This window comes from Lithobates pipiens, unplaced genomic scaffold, assembly GCF_037356315.1.
Source record: "Lithobates pipiens isolate NorthernLeopardFrog02 unplaced genomic scaffold, aLitPip1_a1.2 Scaffold_23, whole genome shotgun sequence".
Classification (NCBI taxonomy): domain Eukaryota; kingdom Metazoa; phylum Chordata; class Amphibia; order Anura; family Ranidae; genus Lithobates; species Lithobates pipiens.
In genome coordinates, this window is record NW_027507785.1 from 170,577,479 (window position 1) to 170,593,211 (window position 15,733).

A 15,733-nucleotide genomic window follows, 5' to 3' on the forward strand; every position below is an offset into this window, starting at 1 on the left:
TGCTACGTATTCAAGGCCTCAAGTAATTTCAAGACCCAAACAGCTAGTGACTGGGAGGGTTGGATGGCCGCAAGTAGTCACTGTAAATGTGTAGCAGAAACGGACCAAAGATCAGTTACAAGTGGCTGTTTGCAATGCAGGAGTAAGGGAGAGGCTTCTTCAAAGACCCAATGACAGGAGAAAATTGAGTGCATGACACTCAACCCAGCAAATGATGTCAGTACGTCCTCAGCATCAACTCATTCTGCACAAGGAACTGTTGAAAAGCATGAACTTTGTAAGGCTCCCAAGATCTTCAAGCAATTAGGATGCTTCTGGTACGCAGCACATTCAGTCTACTCACAAAAAGAGTCCTCAGAGACATAGCAAGCGCTTAGCCAATGCCTAGATCCGGAAAGAACTCTGTGATGAACTTAATAGAATGGAGCCTGGAAGAGCAGTAGAATCCAGACATGGCACTCCAAAGGCAAGATGGAGGAAGGGCGCCCTAGAAAGCTACACTTGAAGCTACCAACTCTAACAGTAAGGCAGAGCAGAGTCTCGACTAGAAAAAAAATTATGCTTTGAAATTAGGTTAGATTTTTCCTAGGAGAGGTGAAGAAAAGACATCCACCGTCCTAAAGCACTAGCAAAAACTGCTGGCAGTAGGAGGGTTTATCATGGGTTGGTCTACAGTATTTCGTTTGCAAGTGCTTAATCCTTTTGCAGATGAAGTATAACCCAAAGATGAAAGACTCCTGTGTCCCTCAACTGACAAAAGGACAGAAAACAATATTTAACTGAAAACCATGTGTTTATGAAAGAAATTATTTTATTTACTTTAAATGGCAAATAGTAAAAGTTTACAACAATTAAGAAATTATATATACACACACATTATTAAACTGGAATATGTACTAATTTAAAATGCATCTTTGGAATGGACTTGGATGGTGCTGCCATGAACACATTGTGACCTCCTCCATCTTTTCACCAGCAGCACATGTAAATAGTATACAATCATTCATCAAACGAATTACCTGCTTTTAAGAGTTTACAACAAAATGCCATCAAAAAAGTGCATTCAAAATGTCACTGAATAATGAGATTTTTAAAAGGAAACTCCACCCATAAATTGCATGTTTACTTCTAGAGTCCCCTCTTCTCACTAGAATTCTCAGTTCCACCCAACTTATGTTGTGCGTTACATAAGGAAAATCTTGGCATCAGAATTTCTTCATGGATATAATAAACAAATCTTTGAAGAAGGGTCCAGAGTCAGAGGCAAGTATAACAAGCTATGGTTCACCCCAAATTTACCAAATTAAAACTATTTCTCTCAGTATAAGTTTACTATAAAGGACAACAACTTGTTTTCTGACTTCAGCGCTTTCCTTGTCACTAACCCACAGCATGTATATAACCAATCGGAACTCTTGATTGGTTCTTCATACCTGATCTGATATGGTTCAGCAGTTATTGAAGATATCGGATCATCCAGAGAGGAATGGCAAACTATATATCTTTCCCTAAATGCAGGTTTCCTGTAACTGTCAAGGGGTTCTAGGAGTTGCAAAGTCCAAATAAAATAAACTCACTGCTCCAGGTATAACTGATACCCCCACTGGAACACACAATTTACCACAGAGGCGAGCCACGGCTAGCACTCAGGTTCTAGGAGTTACTGTATACATTTCTAGGCAAAATGAAAAAAAAAAAAAAAAAAGTCCTCACTAACTGCAAATTAACTGAATGTTATGGGCAACAGTGCCTGTGCTATCAAACCAGCACATGTACTGGATTGCTGTCATACAATATAAACACAGCACTTCTCCCTGGTGCGCAGCATAGCCATTACATTAAACACAATCACAAGTAACTGTAGGGCACCAGAGTACAGAATACAAAACATTCCAGATTCATGTGTCCGAACCTAAGGTATGATTTCCATGTCTTTGAGAGCACAGGGGAAGTTGAGCAGCACATCTGCAAGGTAAAAAGCCACTTTCCATGTCTTGTAACATTTCGAGCATTCATCAGACGTGCCATTCTTCTTTACAGTACAGTGTTTTCTTAAGAGATTTGCTTAGTGTACACACAGATGGATATTTATAGCCTTGCTGACACCACACTATGGTTTCTGACGCTCCATTGTATTGAAACCTGCAAAAAGAAACAAGTAAAATAAACAAGTTTGTAAACTGTTCACAACTTTCAAATGTACCTGTATTTATGAAGAAAATATCCTTTAAAAAGAGGTTGGTAGAAAAAGTTTAGTGTCTTTGTTTTGTATTTTGGATTGTTAATACTTGCACCATCCATTTATATATTTCTACATCCTGCATCATTTTTCTCTGCATGTAGGCTTAGTAATATTAGCACAATAACTTTAGACTAAGTAGTAGGATAGTTGGATGTCCTTGTAGTAATGTCCTGGACAGGTTGGAAAAAAACAAACAAAAAAAAAAAAAAAAGAATAAGAAAATCAACATATAGAAGAAAATGCAAAATGGAAGCAATGTTTAAAAAAAAAAAAAAAATTAGATAGGAGAAGGGAAGGAAACGGTAAGCTTTTTTATTTTATTTTGCGGTCTGTATAACAAGAGATTTTTTCCTGAATTCCCGCAGAGGGGAGATAACAGGATGTGGTAGCATCTCTCTCCTAAGTGGGGGTAAATACACCCTAAGACAATTGTCACGAGGCAGGTGTCCCCAGTGGAGGATCTCCTCTTACCTCCAGACCGGTGCCCATGAACACCAAAAGGAGGAGTAAAAACCCTATTCAATTTACCACCTCTGGTGGTGGACAGAGGGACAAAGCAGGATACCTGCCTAACCTTGACCCAGAACATGGTTCTTACAATCTTCTGGCGCACCCTGGTTAAGGACAGAAAACCAAGGAAGGGATCTGGAGGAACTTCCACAAAGGCTGCAGATGAGCCATGGAAAGAGGATCTATTTCCAGGTGATCATGTCCCACAGAGACCTCTGAACATAACCACCAGGTGTTACTGTGTGTTCTGCCTGCTGATGTACCAAGGTAGCACAGAGTCCCCAGTGATCATTTCTTCCCTTCATTTAGGAGATGGGGAGCACCCAAGTGTGCTGACCTCATCCTTCAGTATGGAGACTGTTTGAAGCCAGGAAATACATGGTCTCAAATGAAGACAGTATAGTTGAGAGTAGGCAGTCATCTAGCATAGGGACCAAACCACTGAGTCCAGGTCAGAAGGTCGACTCCATGGCCTCCCTTAACAAATTGAGGACAAACTTAAACCCCAGGTAAGGGACACCATGCCATGCCAAGTAGTGGAGTTAACCCCAAGGCAGGAGAAGAGATACACCCCAGCAGACTGATGGGTCATGCCAGGATTTTCTAGGTTGATAGAGACCATTTGAATGGCCTGCCACGAGTCCAGGCTTCCAGGTATAGATCGGAAGATGGTCATTCTAGAGCTGCACTGTGTATGAAATATTTATGTTTTATATTGTTTCCTGCAATATTGCGTAGAAGCTTTTTTAACCACTTCGCGCCGGTAGGACGTCCAGGGACGGCCTCGGCTTTCGGTGGTTATATCTGAATGATGCCTGAGGCCACAGACATCATTCAGATATCGGCATTTTCAGCTGGTGATTCCCTGCACCATAAGAACGATCATAGCGGCTGTTCCACCGCTTGATCGTTCTTACGGCGGTGGGAGGGGATGTCCCCCCCTCCCGCCGCCCTCCGATGCTTGTACCGACTCATCGCTTCCATCGGTGAGTCGGTCACAGGATCCGCCGGCCCCCGGATGATACCATAGAGATTTCCGGTGGACCAGATGGTCCCCGGAGTCTCTATGATCATTCAGAGGCTGGGCGTGATGTTATGACGTCACGCCCGGGCTCTGCATTCAAAATAACGGCGCCGATTTGGCTGGGAAGCCGTGATCGTTTTTTTAAAAATTTATTTTAGGCTTCCCAGCCTAGAGGTGAAATATGGGGTCTTATTGACCCCATATCTCACTGTAAATAGGTCCGATCGTGCCATATTCCTATTTCAAGGGATGTTTACATTCCTTGTAATAGGAATAAAAGTAATAAATTTTTTTTTTAAGTGTCAAACTAAAAAAATAAAAAAGTAAAATTAACAATAAAAAAAAAAATTAAAGCGCCCCCGTCCCCGTGAGCTCATACGCAGAAGCGAGCGCATACGCAAGTCCCGCCCACATATGAAAACGGTGTGCAAACCACACATGAGGTATCGCCGCGAACGTTAGAGCGGGAGAAATAATTCTAGCACTAGACCTCCTCTAACGCAAAACATGTAACCAGTAAAAATTTTTAAAGCGTCGCCTATGGGGATTTTTAAATACCAAAGTTTGGCGCCATTCCACAAGCGCGTGCAATTTTGAAGCGTGACATGTTGGGTATCTGTTTACTCGGCGTATCTTCATCTATCACATTATAGCCATAGACTGAGTATAGCCTCGAATACAAAATATACGTAATACATATAACTGTACCATCATCCCAATTGATAATTGTCAAGAATTGGGAATTCTAAGGATATTGGGGCAGTTGCTGAGGCTGCTCCCTTGATATCCACACCCAAAAATGTTTGTTGAGGGGACTATTGCGGTACTAAATAAATCATAAAAGACTTTGTTATAAAAAAAATTACAAGTAATTTAATAAGGACAAAAAAATGAAATCCATCAAAACTTTCATATTGCTAAAATCATATACACCACAATTTAATAAACTACCGACGGGTAAGCCCGTAAGGTTTCTATTGAAGAGGGGTACAGAAACGTTTCCTCTACCGGTTTCGCGGCGAACCGCTTCTTCAGGAGGATAGTCTACAGAGTAAATAAAAATATTTGCAAATAATCAAATAGCAGCGAATCATATAATGACATAACAGAAGAGTTACAGTAATTTAAATAGCGAGGGGATCAGCTCACCCACAAAGGAGGAAGCAGTAGATCACAGGACCCATCGGTTTCCTCCCACGGCAGATGCGGGGGGTTGTAAAGGACTCTTCAAATTTAAACAGATATATATGATATGAGAGTTAAAGTGAGATGAGACATTAACCTATACACACCTAAAGAGCGATATATAGGTGAAAAGGGATGGAAAATAGACTGTGTATAGGGGCTGTAAAAAGAGTCTATAAAAAGGAAATGTTTAATTGTGCATCCTAAGGTGTCCTACGCAAGAAAAAATTACCAAAGAAATGTGACCAAATTGGGAAGAAAAGGAAAAAGAAATGTGGAAAAGGGCAAACCACCACAAAAAATAGGGTAAAAAGGATATAAGTGAAACAAGTGTGAAAGTCAAAGCCAAACATACCGTTTGTGCTATATTATCCAGTGTACACCACCCATGTTCATAGAGAGAGATCGAACAGGGCAACACCATAGTAGCCAAGGAATACAAATGTATAGTGTGCAGGGCAGGTATCACCTACTATATATATATAATACACTCCCCAAAGGGAGGAACTGGTAAGCATGTATGCACAGGTTGCTGTTGTAGATGGACACCACAGGTGTATTGCAGGTTAGCACACCAGGTAATCATGATAATTAATATGGTAATTCATTAGCCAGGAAACAAACATGAACCTGGGTATTGATCGCCATCTGTGGGGGTACACACAGAGCAATCACTTTAAGCACATATGAAAAAAGGCATAAAGTAAGATAAGACCAGGAGACCTAGGGTACTAGAGGTCCTAGTCATTGGGTACAAAAACAGCAATACTCTAACCTGTATAAACATGTCCAACAGCGCAACCCGGCATGTGGAGTCCTGAAAACTGCTCAACAGTGGTCTAACACAGACCACTATTTAAGCCCCCAACCCTTCCGGCATCAGCGTACGCCGCTAAACGGCGGCGTCTGATGTCACGGGGGTCCGCCCATCCACACCGCGCACTCGCACGGCCATGCAACCATCGCGCACGCTGATGCGGACGCACTGTGCATGGATGTGCGCACAGCGCATGTGCGCGCCGGAGGGGCCCATGGACCAAAAGGTCCGGGCGCATCCAGCACAAGAAGGACCCAAAATAAGGGACCCACCAGGGCGAGCGCACATCTGCCAGACAGGAGAACACAACAAAGGATCCAAGAAAAGACCCAAGCTTCCCCCCGGGGGGAGCGGATCTCCTTTACAGCAACACTATTCACAAAATACAAAAATAATATATAAACAATAATACTACAAACATCGTATAATCAAGGTAATAATGTAATAAACAAAGCATGGGAACAACCATACTTCAGTGTCACCAACAGCATAAGGAATGACAATCCCACTAGCTATCGTGGTGAAAAAATAAATAAAGTAAAGTAATGTATATCTAGATACAAAAAATAGAGGCACTCAAAAGAGACACCCACCACTGTTGCTGTTCAGAGGTTGGTGCCTCTAAAAAACGGGTGTGTTATCCACCCCATGAATATAGCCATAGACTGAGTATAGCCTCGAATACAAAATATACGTAATACATATAACAGTACCATCATCCCAATTGATAATTGTCAAGAATTGGGAATTCTAAGGATATTGGGGCAGTTGCTGAGGCTGCTCCCTTGATATCCACACCCAAAAATGTTTGTTGAGGGGACTATTGCGGTACTAAATAAATCATAAAAGACTTTGTTATAAAAAAAATTACAAGTAATTTAATAAGGACAAAAAAATGAAATCCATCAAAACTTTCATATTGCTAAAATCATATACACCACACCTCTAGTACCCTAGGTCTCCTGGTCTTATCTTACTTTATGCCTTTTTTCATATGTGCTTAAAGTGATTGCTCTGTGTGTACCCCCACAGATGGCGATCAATACCCAGGTTCATGTTTGTTTCCTGGCTAATGAATTACCATATTAATTATCATGATTACCTGGTGTGCTAACCTGCAATACACCTGTGGTGTCCATCTACAACAGCAACCTGTGCATACATGCTTACCAGTTCCTCCCTTTGGGGAGTGTATTATATATATAGTAGGTGATACCTGCCCTGCACACTATACATTTGTATTCCTTGGCTACTATGGTGTTGCCCTGTTCGATCTCTCTCTATGAACATGGGTGGTGTACACTGGATAATATAGCACAAACGGTATGTTTGGCTTTTACTTTCACACTTGTTTCACTTATATCCTTTTTACCCTATTTTTTGTGGTGGTTTGCCCTTTTCCACATTTCTTTTTCCTTTTCTTCCCAATTTGGTCACATTTCTTTGGTAATTTTTTCTTGCGTAGGACACCTTAGGATGCACAATTAAACATTTCCTTTTTATAGACTCTTTTTACAGCCCCTATACACAGTCTATTTTCCATCCCTTTTCACCTATATATCGCTCTTTAGGTGTGTATAGGTTAATGTCTCATCTCACTTTAACTCTCATATCATATATATCTGTTTAAATTTGAAGAGTCCTTTACAACCCCCCGCATCTGCCGTGGGAGGAAACCGATGGGTCCTGTGATCTACTGCTTCCTCCTTTGTGGGTGAGCTGATCCCCTCGCTATTTAAATTACTGTAACTCTTCTGTTATGTCATTATATGATTCGCTGCTATTTGATTATTTGCAAATATTTTTATTTACTCTGTAGACTATCCTCCTGAAGAAGCGGTTCGCCGCGAAACCGGTAGAGGAAACGTTTCTGTACCCCTCCTCAATAGAAACCTTACGGGCTTACCCGTCGGTAGTTTATTAAATTGTGGTGTATATGATTTTAGCAATATGAAAGTTTTGATGGATTTCATTTTTTTGTCCTTATTAAATTACTTGTAATTTTTTTTATAACAAAGTCTTTTATGATTTATTTAGTACCGCAATAGTCCCCTCAACAAACATTTTTGGGTGTGGATATCAAGGGAGCAGCCTCAGCAACTGCCCCAATATCCTTAGAATTCCCAATTCTTGACATCTATCACATTATGCAAAAAAATTGGGCTAGCTTTACTGTTTTTTTTTTTAAACATGAAACTGTTTTTTTTTTCTGAAAAAAAAAACGCATTCGAAAAATTGCTGCGCAAATACCGTGCGAGATAAAAAGTTGCAACAACCGCCATTGTATTCTCTAGGGTCTTTGTGAAAAATTACATTTTATAGCAAAAAAAAAATATGAATTTTACATGTAGGAGAGAAATGTCAGAATTGGCCTGGATGCGAAGTGGTTAATACCTTTTTTTTACTTATTGGAGCCCAAGCGCGACTTTGCTTTTTTTTTTGTATTTTTATAGATAGGAAGCCTAAACAGGACCAAGAGTCAATGAAAGAAGGGGAGTCTACCATAGAAGGATATTTCCTCAACACCTTACAAACCCCAATTGGGAAAATGGAGGGGGGGGGGGTGTCCCTGAGAGTTAAAGTGTTTGTAAGCTTAAAAATAAAATGTAATACATCTGTCTCTTTAATCACTTAAGCCCTGAACCATTTTGCTGGCCAAAGACCAGAGCACTTTTTGCGATTCGGCAATACATCACTTTAACTGACAATTGGGTGGTTGTGCAACATGGCTCCCAAAGAAAATGGACGTCTTTTTTTCCCCACAAATAGAGCTTTCTTTTGGTGGTATTTGATCAACTCTGCGGTTTAAATTTTTTGCGCAATAAACAAAAAATTGGACAATTTTGAAAAAAAAAGCATTTTTGTGAAAATGCTTTTTTGTGAAGAATCACCAACAAGTGGGACACAATTGTGAAGTGGAACGAAATCTATTGGATTTTTGAAACTTTTTTAACTAAAAAAAAAATTAAAAGTGGGGCGTGCAAAATTATCCGGCCCCCTTGGGTTAATACTTTGTAGAGCCACCTTTTGCTGCGATTACAGCTGCAAGTCGCTTGGGGTATGTCTCTATTAGTTTTGCACATCGAGAGACTGAAATTCTTGCCCATTCTTCCTCGAAAAACAGCTCGAGCTCAGTGAGGTTGGATGGAGAGCGTTTGTGAACAGCAGTTTTCAGCTCTTTCCACAGATTCTCGATTAGATTTAGGTCTGGACTTTGACTTGGCCATTCTAACTCCTGGATACGTTTATTTGTGAACCATTCCTTTGTAGATTTTGCTGTATGTTTGGGATCATTGTCTTGTTGGAAGATAAATCTCCGTCCCAGTTTCAGGTCTTTTGCAGACTCCCAACAGGTTTTCATTCAGAATGGTCCTGTATTTGGCTGCATCCATCTTCCCCTCAATTTTAACCATCTTCCCTGTCCCTGCTGAAGAAAAGCTGGCCCAAACCATGATGCTGCCACCACCATGTTTGACAGTGGGGATGGTGTGTTGAGGGTGATGAGCTGTGTTGCTTTTACGCCAAACATATCGTTTTGCATTGTGGGCAAAAAGTTGGATTTTGGTTTCATCTGACCAGAGCACCTTCTTCCACATGTTTGGTGTGTCTCCCAGTGACTTGTGGCAAACTTTAGACGAGACTTTTTATGGATATCTTTGAAAAATGGCTTTCTTCTTGCCACTCTTCCATAACGGCCAAATTTGTGCAGTGTACGACTGATTGTTGTCCTATGGACAGACTCTCCCACCTCAGCTGTAGTTCTCTGCAGTTCATCCAGAGTGATCATGGGCCTCTTTGCTGCATCTCTGATCAGTCTTCTCCTTGTCTGAGCTGAAAGTTTAGAAGGACGGCCAGGTCTTAGTAGATTTGTAGTGGTCTGATAATCCTTCCATTTCAAAATGATCGCTTGCACAGTGCTCCTTGGGATGTTTAAAGCTTGGGAAATCTTTTTGTATCCAAATCCGGCTTTAAACTTCTCCACAACAGTATTACGGACCTGCCTGGTGTGTTCCTTGGTCTCTGCGCTTTCAACAGAACCCTGAGACTATCACAGAGCAGGTTCATTTATACAGAGACTTGATTACACACAGGTGGATTCTATTTATCACCATCAGTCATTTAGGACAACACTGGATCATTCAGAAATCCTCGCTGAACTTCTGGAGTGAGTTTGCTGCACTGAAAGTAAAGGGGCTGAATAATTTTGCACACCACTCTTCAGTTTTTTATTTGCTAAAAAAGTTTAAAATATCCAATAGATTTTGTTCCACTTCACAATTGTGTCCCACTTGGTGATTCTTCACAAAAAATTTAAATTTTATATCTTTATGTTTGAAGCCTGAAATGTGACAAAAGGTTGCAAAGTTCAAGGGGTCTGAATACTTTCGCAAGGCACTGTACAGTTGTGTGAAAAAACATTTGCCCCCTTCCAGTTTTTTTTTTTGCATATTTCTCACACTTAAATGATTTAGATCAAACAACTTAATATTACACGAAGATAACTGGAGCAAATCCAAGGTGCAGTTTTTAAATTATTATTTAATTAAAGGGAAAAAAGCTGTTCAAGCCTGCCTGGCCCTATGTGAAAAAGTGATTGCCCCCTCCCATGCTTTGGAAAGCTGATTAAAATTTCACTTGCAACTCCCAGGCATGATTACTGTCAGACCTGTTGAATCAAGAATTCACAAATAGAAGCTGTCTGACAAAGTGAAGCATGCTAACAGATCACAAAAAGCCTCACATCATGCCACAATCTAAAAATAAAAAATAAAAAAATAAAAAATAAAAAAAAATCAAGAACAGATTAAAAACAAAGTAATGTACATGTATTGGTCTAGGAAGGGTTTTGAAGCCATTTCTAAGGCTTTGGAACATTTTGTATTTGCTCGGGTTATCTTTGTTTAATCATAAAATTTGTTTTATGATCTGAGTCATTTAAGTGTGACAAATATGCAAAAGAAAAAAATCTGAAAGGGGGCAAATACCTTTTCACACAACTGTGTGAAGGGTTTATTGGTGCATTGAAGTCGCCACCAAAGATGAGACTTCCTTTCTGTATTTTACATGCTTGCTTGATGTTTTTCTGATGAATTGATGAGTATTTTTATTGGGAGCATAGAGGTTTACAATTGTATTTACGTTGTCAATTGAAGCCACCAAAATGATGTGTCTGCCGTGGGTGTCGGTTTACAGGTTAATAACCTTGAAAGAGACAGGGTCTTTTTTTTGCAGCTGGATGAGAAAATTTTAGAGAATTTGTGATGGATAAATTTGGGTGCTTTGTTCAATGCAAAATGGGACTCTGGGATGCAGATGATGTCACATTGATATTTTAGGACATCCATCCCTAGAGGTCTTCTTTTGTAAAGGACTTTTTAGTCCCTTTACATTTAGTGAAGAATGTTTAACATTCATTGTAGGTTTGTGTACATTTGCTGAAGAGTGTCATTTACAGTATTAGCCTTATATATAGAGTTTTGAGAGAATTCGACTTCATGTAGTTATGATCTTCTTCCAGTAAGGTGGAGGTGTTGGACCATATTTGCTGGGCAATTCCAGTGTACATTGAACTTGTACTAATTTCCATTGGGTACAGGGAAAAACACGGAATAGACCAATTATCTGGATCCCTGAGCTTCAAAGACCCTGGATGATTGATATTTGAGGAATTATCTATTCCATAAAACAGCAGCATGTTTTGTAGAAGGCGTATTATCTTGTGATGTCAAGAGGATCAATCTGTGGCTTTTCTGACAGTCTTGTGATAATTTCCCAGGTGTGGATTTATCCGTTATGTTTTCTTCGTTGTTTGGGAGAATGCCCCATGAGCGTAGGATTTTCAAACCTTGCTCCAGATTGTTGATAGAGTATGAGGAGCCTTTATGATCTACGAATATTTTTGCTGGAAATCCCCATTTATAGATCATGCTGTGATTCCGTAGGATCTTGATACATGAATTTAGGTTTTTGCGGGCCAAGATCGTCGCTTGTGATAGATCAGAATATAAAATGATACCCGCATACGGATCAGGTAGTGGGGAATGATGACGTGCGTATTGCATTAGTTGATCTTTTACCTCATAAAAGTGTATTCTGGCTATGATGTCTCTTGGTAATTTTTCTGGAATGCGAGATGGTTTAAGTAAATTGTGTGTTCTGTCGATTCACAATTCCTGATTTGGGATTGATGGAAATAGCTTTTTTATCATATCTTTAAGAAACCGTTTTAATTCTGTCGGTTTAAAGTTTTTGGGTATACCTCTCAACATCACGTTATTGCATCTGCCGCGATCCTCTAAATCTGCCATTTTCATTCTGAGTTGTTTAACTTCATCTTCCAACTGAGAATCAATCATTTCATTGTGAGCAGATTTTTTATAGATATCTTGTAGGGGTTCATTACCTTCAGCAGAAGAAATCCTTTTCTTTCTGAGAGGACTTGTGATTCCAGGTTGTTGTGACACTGCAGCCCACTGTGTGTATTCTCTTCCTCTCCCAAGTCTACAGCGTTATGTCCCGTACTGTAGTGTGGGAAGGAGGAGCCAGCGCCATCTTTGTTTCTCTGTATCCCAACCGGGCTGAGAAATGCACTTAATTTGCGGGGCCCCTCTTGTTTTTCTTTTCGCCGACATTCTCTGTTTATTCCCTCCGCTTTCCGGAGTTGGGTCTCCAGGGATTCTGTGTTAGTTTGTTAGTCGCTCAGGGGTGTCCGTATTTACAGAGCTCCCTCACAGTGTGGTCATCTTGTTCCGCAGCTAGCCATGCCCCCCTTGACACCCGCTATTTTTGTCCCTCCTGTCCTGGCCAACCTGGTCTCTGCATCGGGGACAATTTCCGTCACTACCACACACTAGTGTAGTCTTGGTATAGGGTACAGCGCGGCACAGTCCTAGGGCACACTTTCACACAGGGTCTCGAAAGATGCGATGGCAATCACATTTTGAGAGACCCCAACCTGGAACATTTATAGTCATCAAAAAAGTAAAAGAAAATAAAAAATTGCCAAAAATAGTTGTTTTATTGTTCTGTTTTACTGTATTTTATGCTATACTATATATTACGTTATATGTTTTATTTTTTTTGCTTTTGCAGGTTTGTCATTCTACTGTTTTACTGCACTGTTACCCTGATTTATTGTTAACCGTTGCTTGCTTTGCAGGTATGCCATTCAGCTGCAGCACCCATTTGTTTATTTTGACAGCAACAGGCTTTGCTCTCACGATACGTAAAGCCATGACTCTAGCACTGTAGGAGGTGATTCCACCACTACATAGGGGCAGGGGTGCACATGGGGCGGATCGCCCTTATGCTTCAGCATATATTTTTATTCACTTTTTTTGGCAGGGATTTCTTCATCCGCATCGATTGATGCGAATGGAGAAATCTGTTAAGTTCTCTTTTATCACAATGATCTTGGTGTGGTCAGATGCTTTAAGTGCAGAGGAGATATCTAGAGTTGAATAGACCCCACATTTTTTTTTTACCTGTCACCACCTATTGCTATCATGGGGGATATTTACATTCCCTGTGATAACAATAAAAATGATAAAAAATAAATAAAAAAAAGGGGGGGGGGGGGGACAGTGTAAAAATAATAAAAAAGTGAAATCAATAATAAAAATGATTCCCTCCTGTGCTCGCAAAGGCAAACTCAAGCATCAGTGTTGTATGTAAACAGCAATTGAGGTATCACAGTGAACATCAGATTGAGGTCAGTAATGCTAGCAGTAGCCCTCCTCTGTAAAACTAAATTGGTAACCTGTAAAGGCTTTTAAAAATCGATGTAGTTTGTCGTTGCTGCATGGACATGTGCAATTTGGTATCTATGTACTCTGTATAAGATCATCTTTGGGCAATATAGTGTGTTTTTGTGCATTAGAAATTCAAAAAAGTGTTTTTCCCCAAAAATTGCATTTGGAAAAATCGCTGTGCTAATTCTTTGTGAAAAAAAAAATTGCAACACCCACCATTTTAATCTGTAGGGACTTTGCTTTCAAAAATATATAAAATCTTTGGGGATCAAAGTAATTTTTTAGCAAATTAAATTTTTTCATGAAAAGAAAACGTGTCAGAAGGGCTTGGTCTTCAAGTGGTTAGAAGAGTGTAGGGATGTGTGGCATAAGCTTCTAATGTTGGACATAAAATACCAGGACAGTTCAAAACCCCTCCAAAAGACCCCTTTTGGAAAGTAGACACCCCAAGCTATTTGCTGAGAGGCATGTTGAGCTCATGGAATTTATATTTTGCCAAAAATTTTGGGAAACACATGGCATGAACATATGTGGAATTACACCCCAAAATAAATGTTGCTGCTTTTCCTGAGTACAGAGATAGCAGATTGTGTGAGACTAGCTGCGTACAGGACCCCGGAAAACCAATCGCTGCATTCAGGCTAAGGGCGTAAATTGCTGATTTCACTCCTCACTACCCATCACAGTTTCAGAGGCCCTGAAATGTCAAAATAGCCCAACCTCTTCCCCCCCCCTTAAATGACCCCATTTTGGAAAGGTAACTACACATTCCAAACTATTTGCTGAGAGGCAGGTTGAGTCGATGGAATATTTTATATTTGGCCACAAGTTTCGGGAAAATTACAAAAATGATTACACAAAGTTGTCACTTAAATGATATATTGCTCAAACATGCCATGGGTATATGTGAAATTACACCCCAAAAGACATTTTGCAGCTTCTCCTGAGTATGGGGATGCCATATGTGTGAGACATTTTGTCTAGCTGCGTACAGGACCCCGAAAACCAATCACCGCCTTCAGGGTTTCTAAGGGCATAAATTGTGGATTTCACTCATAAATAGTTGGTGAGGTTGAAAAAAGACAGCAAGTCCAACCTGTGTGTGTGCGCATTATGTTTATATTACATTGTATATCCCTGTATGCTCTGGTCGTTAAGGTACCTAATAATTTTTTTTTGAAATTATTGATGCTACACGCTGAAACCAATGCTTGTGGAAGAGAATTCCACATCCTTACCGCTCTAACAGTAAATAACCCTCTACGCAGTTTAAGGTTAAACCGCTTCTCTTCTAATTTTAGAGAATGGCCGCGTGTCTTTTTAAATTCCCTTGCGAAGAGTTTTATCCCTATTTTGGGGTCACCAGTATTGAAATCATATCCCCTCTCAAGCGTCTCTTCTCCACAGAGAATAAGTTCAGTGCTTGCAGTGTTTCCCCGTAGCCAAGATCCTCCAGTCCCTTTTTTAGCTTTGTTGCCCTTCTCTGGACCCTGTCCAGCACATCCCCTCTAAGGACTGGTACCCAAAACTGGATGGCATACTTCAGGTGCGGCTGGACCAGAGTCTTGTAAAGTGGAAGAATTATTTTATTTTATCTCTGGAGTGAATCCCATTTTTAATGCATGCCAACATTCTGTTGGCTTTGCTTGCAGCAGCCTGGCATTGCATGCCATTGCTGATCCTGTCATCTACTAGACCCTTTTCCACCCTAGATTCTCCCAGTGGTTCTCCCCCTAGTAAGTAGATTGCATTCATAGTTGTGGCACCCAATTGCATTATTTTACAATTTTTAACATTAAACCCACCCCATTAATGTTTAGATCTTCTTGCAAGGTTTCCACATCCTGCGTAAAAGTTATTGCCCTTCTTAGTTTAGTACTGTCTGCAAATACTGAGATTGAGCTGTTTATCCCATTATCCAGATCATTTATGTATAAATTAAATAGGACTGGCCCCAGGACAGAACCCTGGGGGGACCCTGCTTTCTACCCCAGACCATTCCAAGTATTCCCCATTTATAACTACCCTGTGGACTCGCCCCATAGCTAGTTTTCAACCCATGTACTGTAGAAAGGAGCCGGCAACACTGAAGTCGAAGTATCATTTTTTTGGTATGTCGGAGTGACAATAATGCGTTTTGGCAGAAGCCTTAGTCGTAGCTAGTATAAGAGATATGACAAGATATATATATATATATATATATA

At 40.3% G+C, this 15,733-nt stretch overlaps 1 protein-coding gene across 3 annotated transcripts in view; it reads right to left on the reverse strand.

Annotated features, from left to right (window-relative positions):
- Positions 1-793: 793 nt before the first annotated feature.
- Positions 794-15,733, reverse strand: part of FIRRM (FIGNL1 interacting regulator of recombination and mitosis) — a 387,122-nt gene continuing 372,182 nt past the window's right edge. For all 3 annotated transcript variants that reach the window (XM_077452604.1, XM_077452605.1, XM_077452603.1), the window contains one exon: positions 794-2,142. The gene's annotated coding sequence lies outside the window, so the exon portion shown is untranslated. The remainder of the gene's footprint in view (positions 2,143-15,733) is intronic.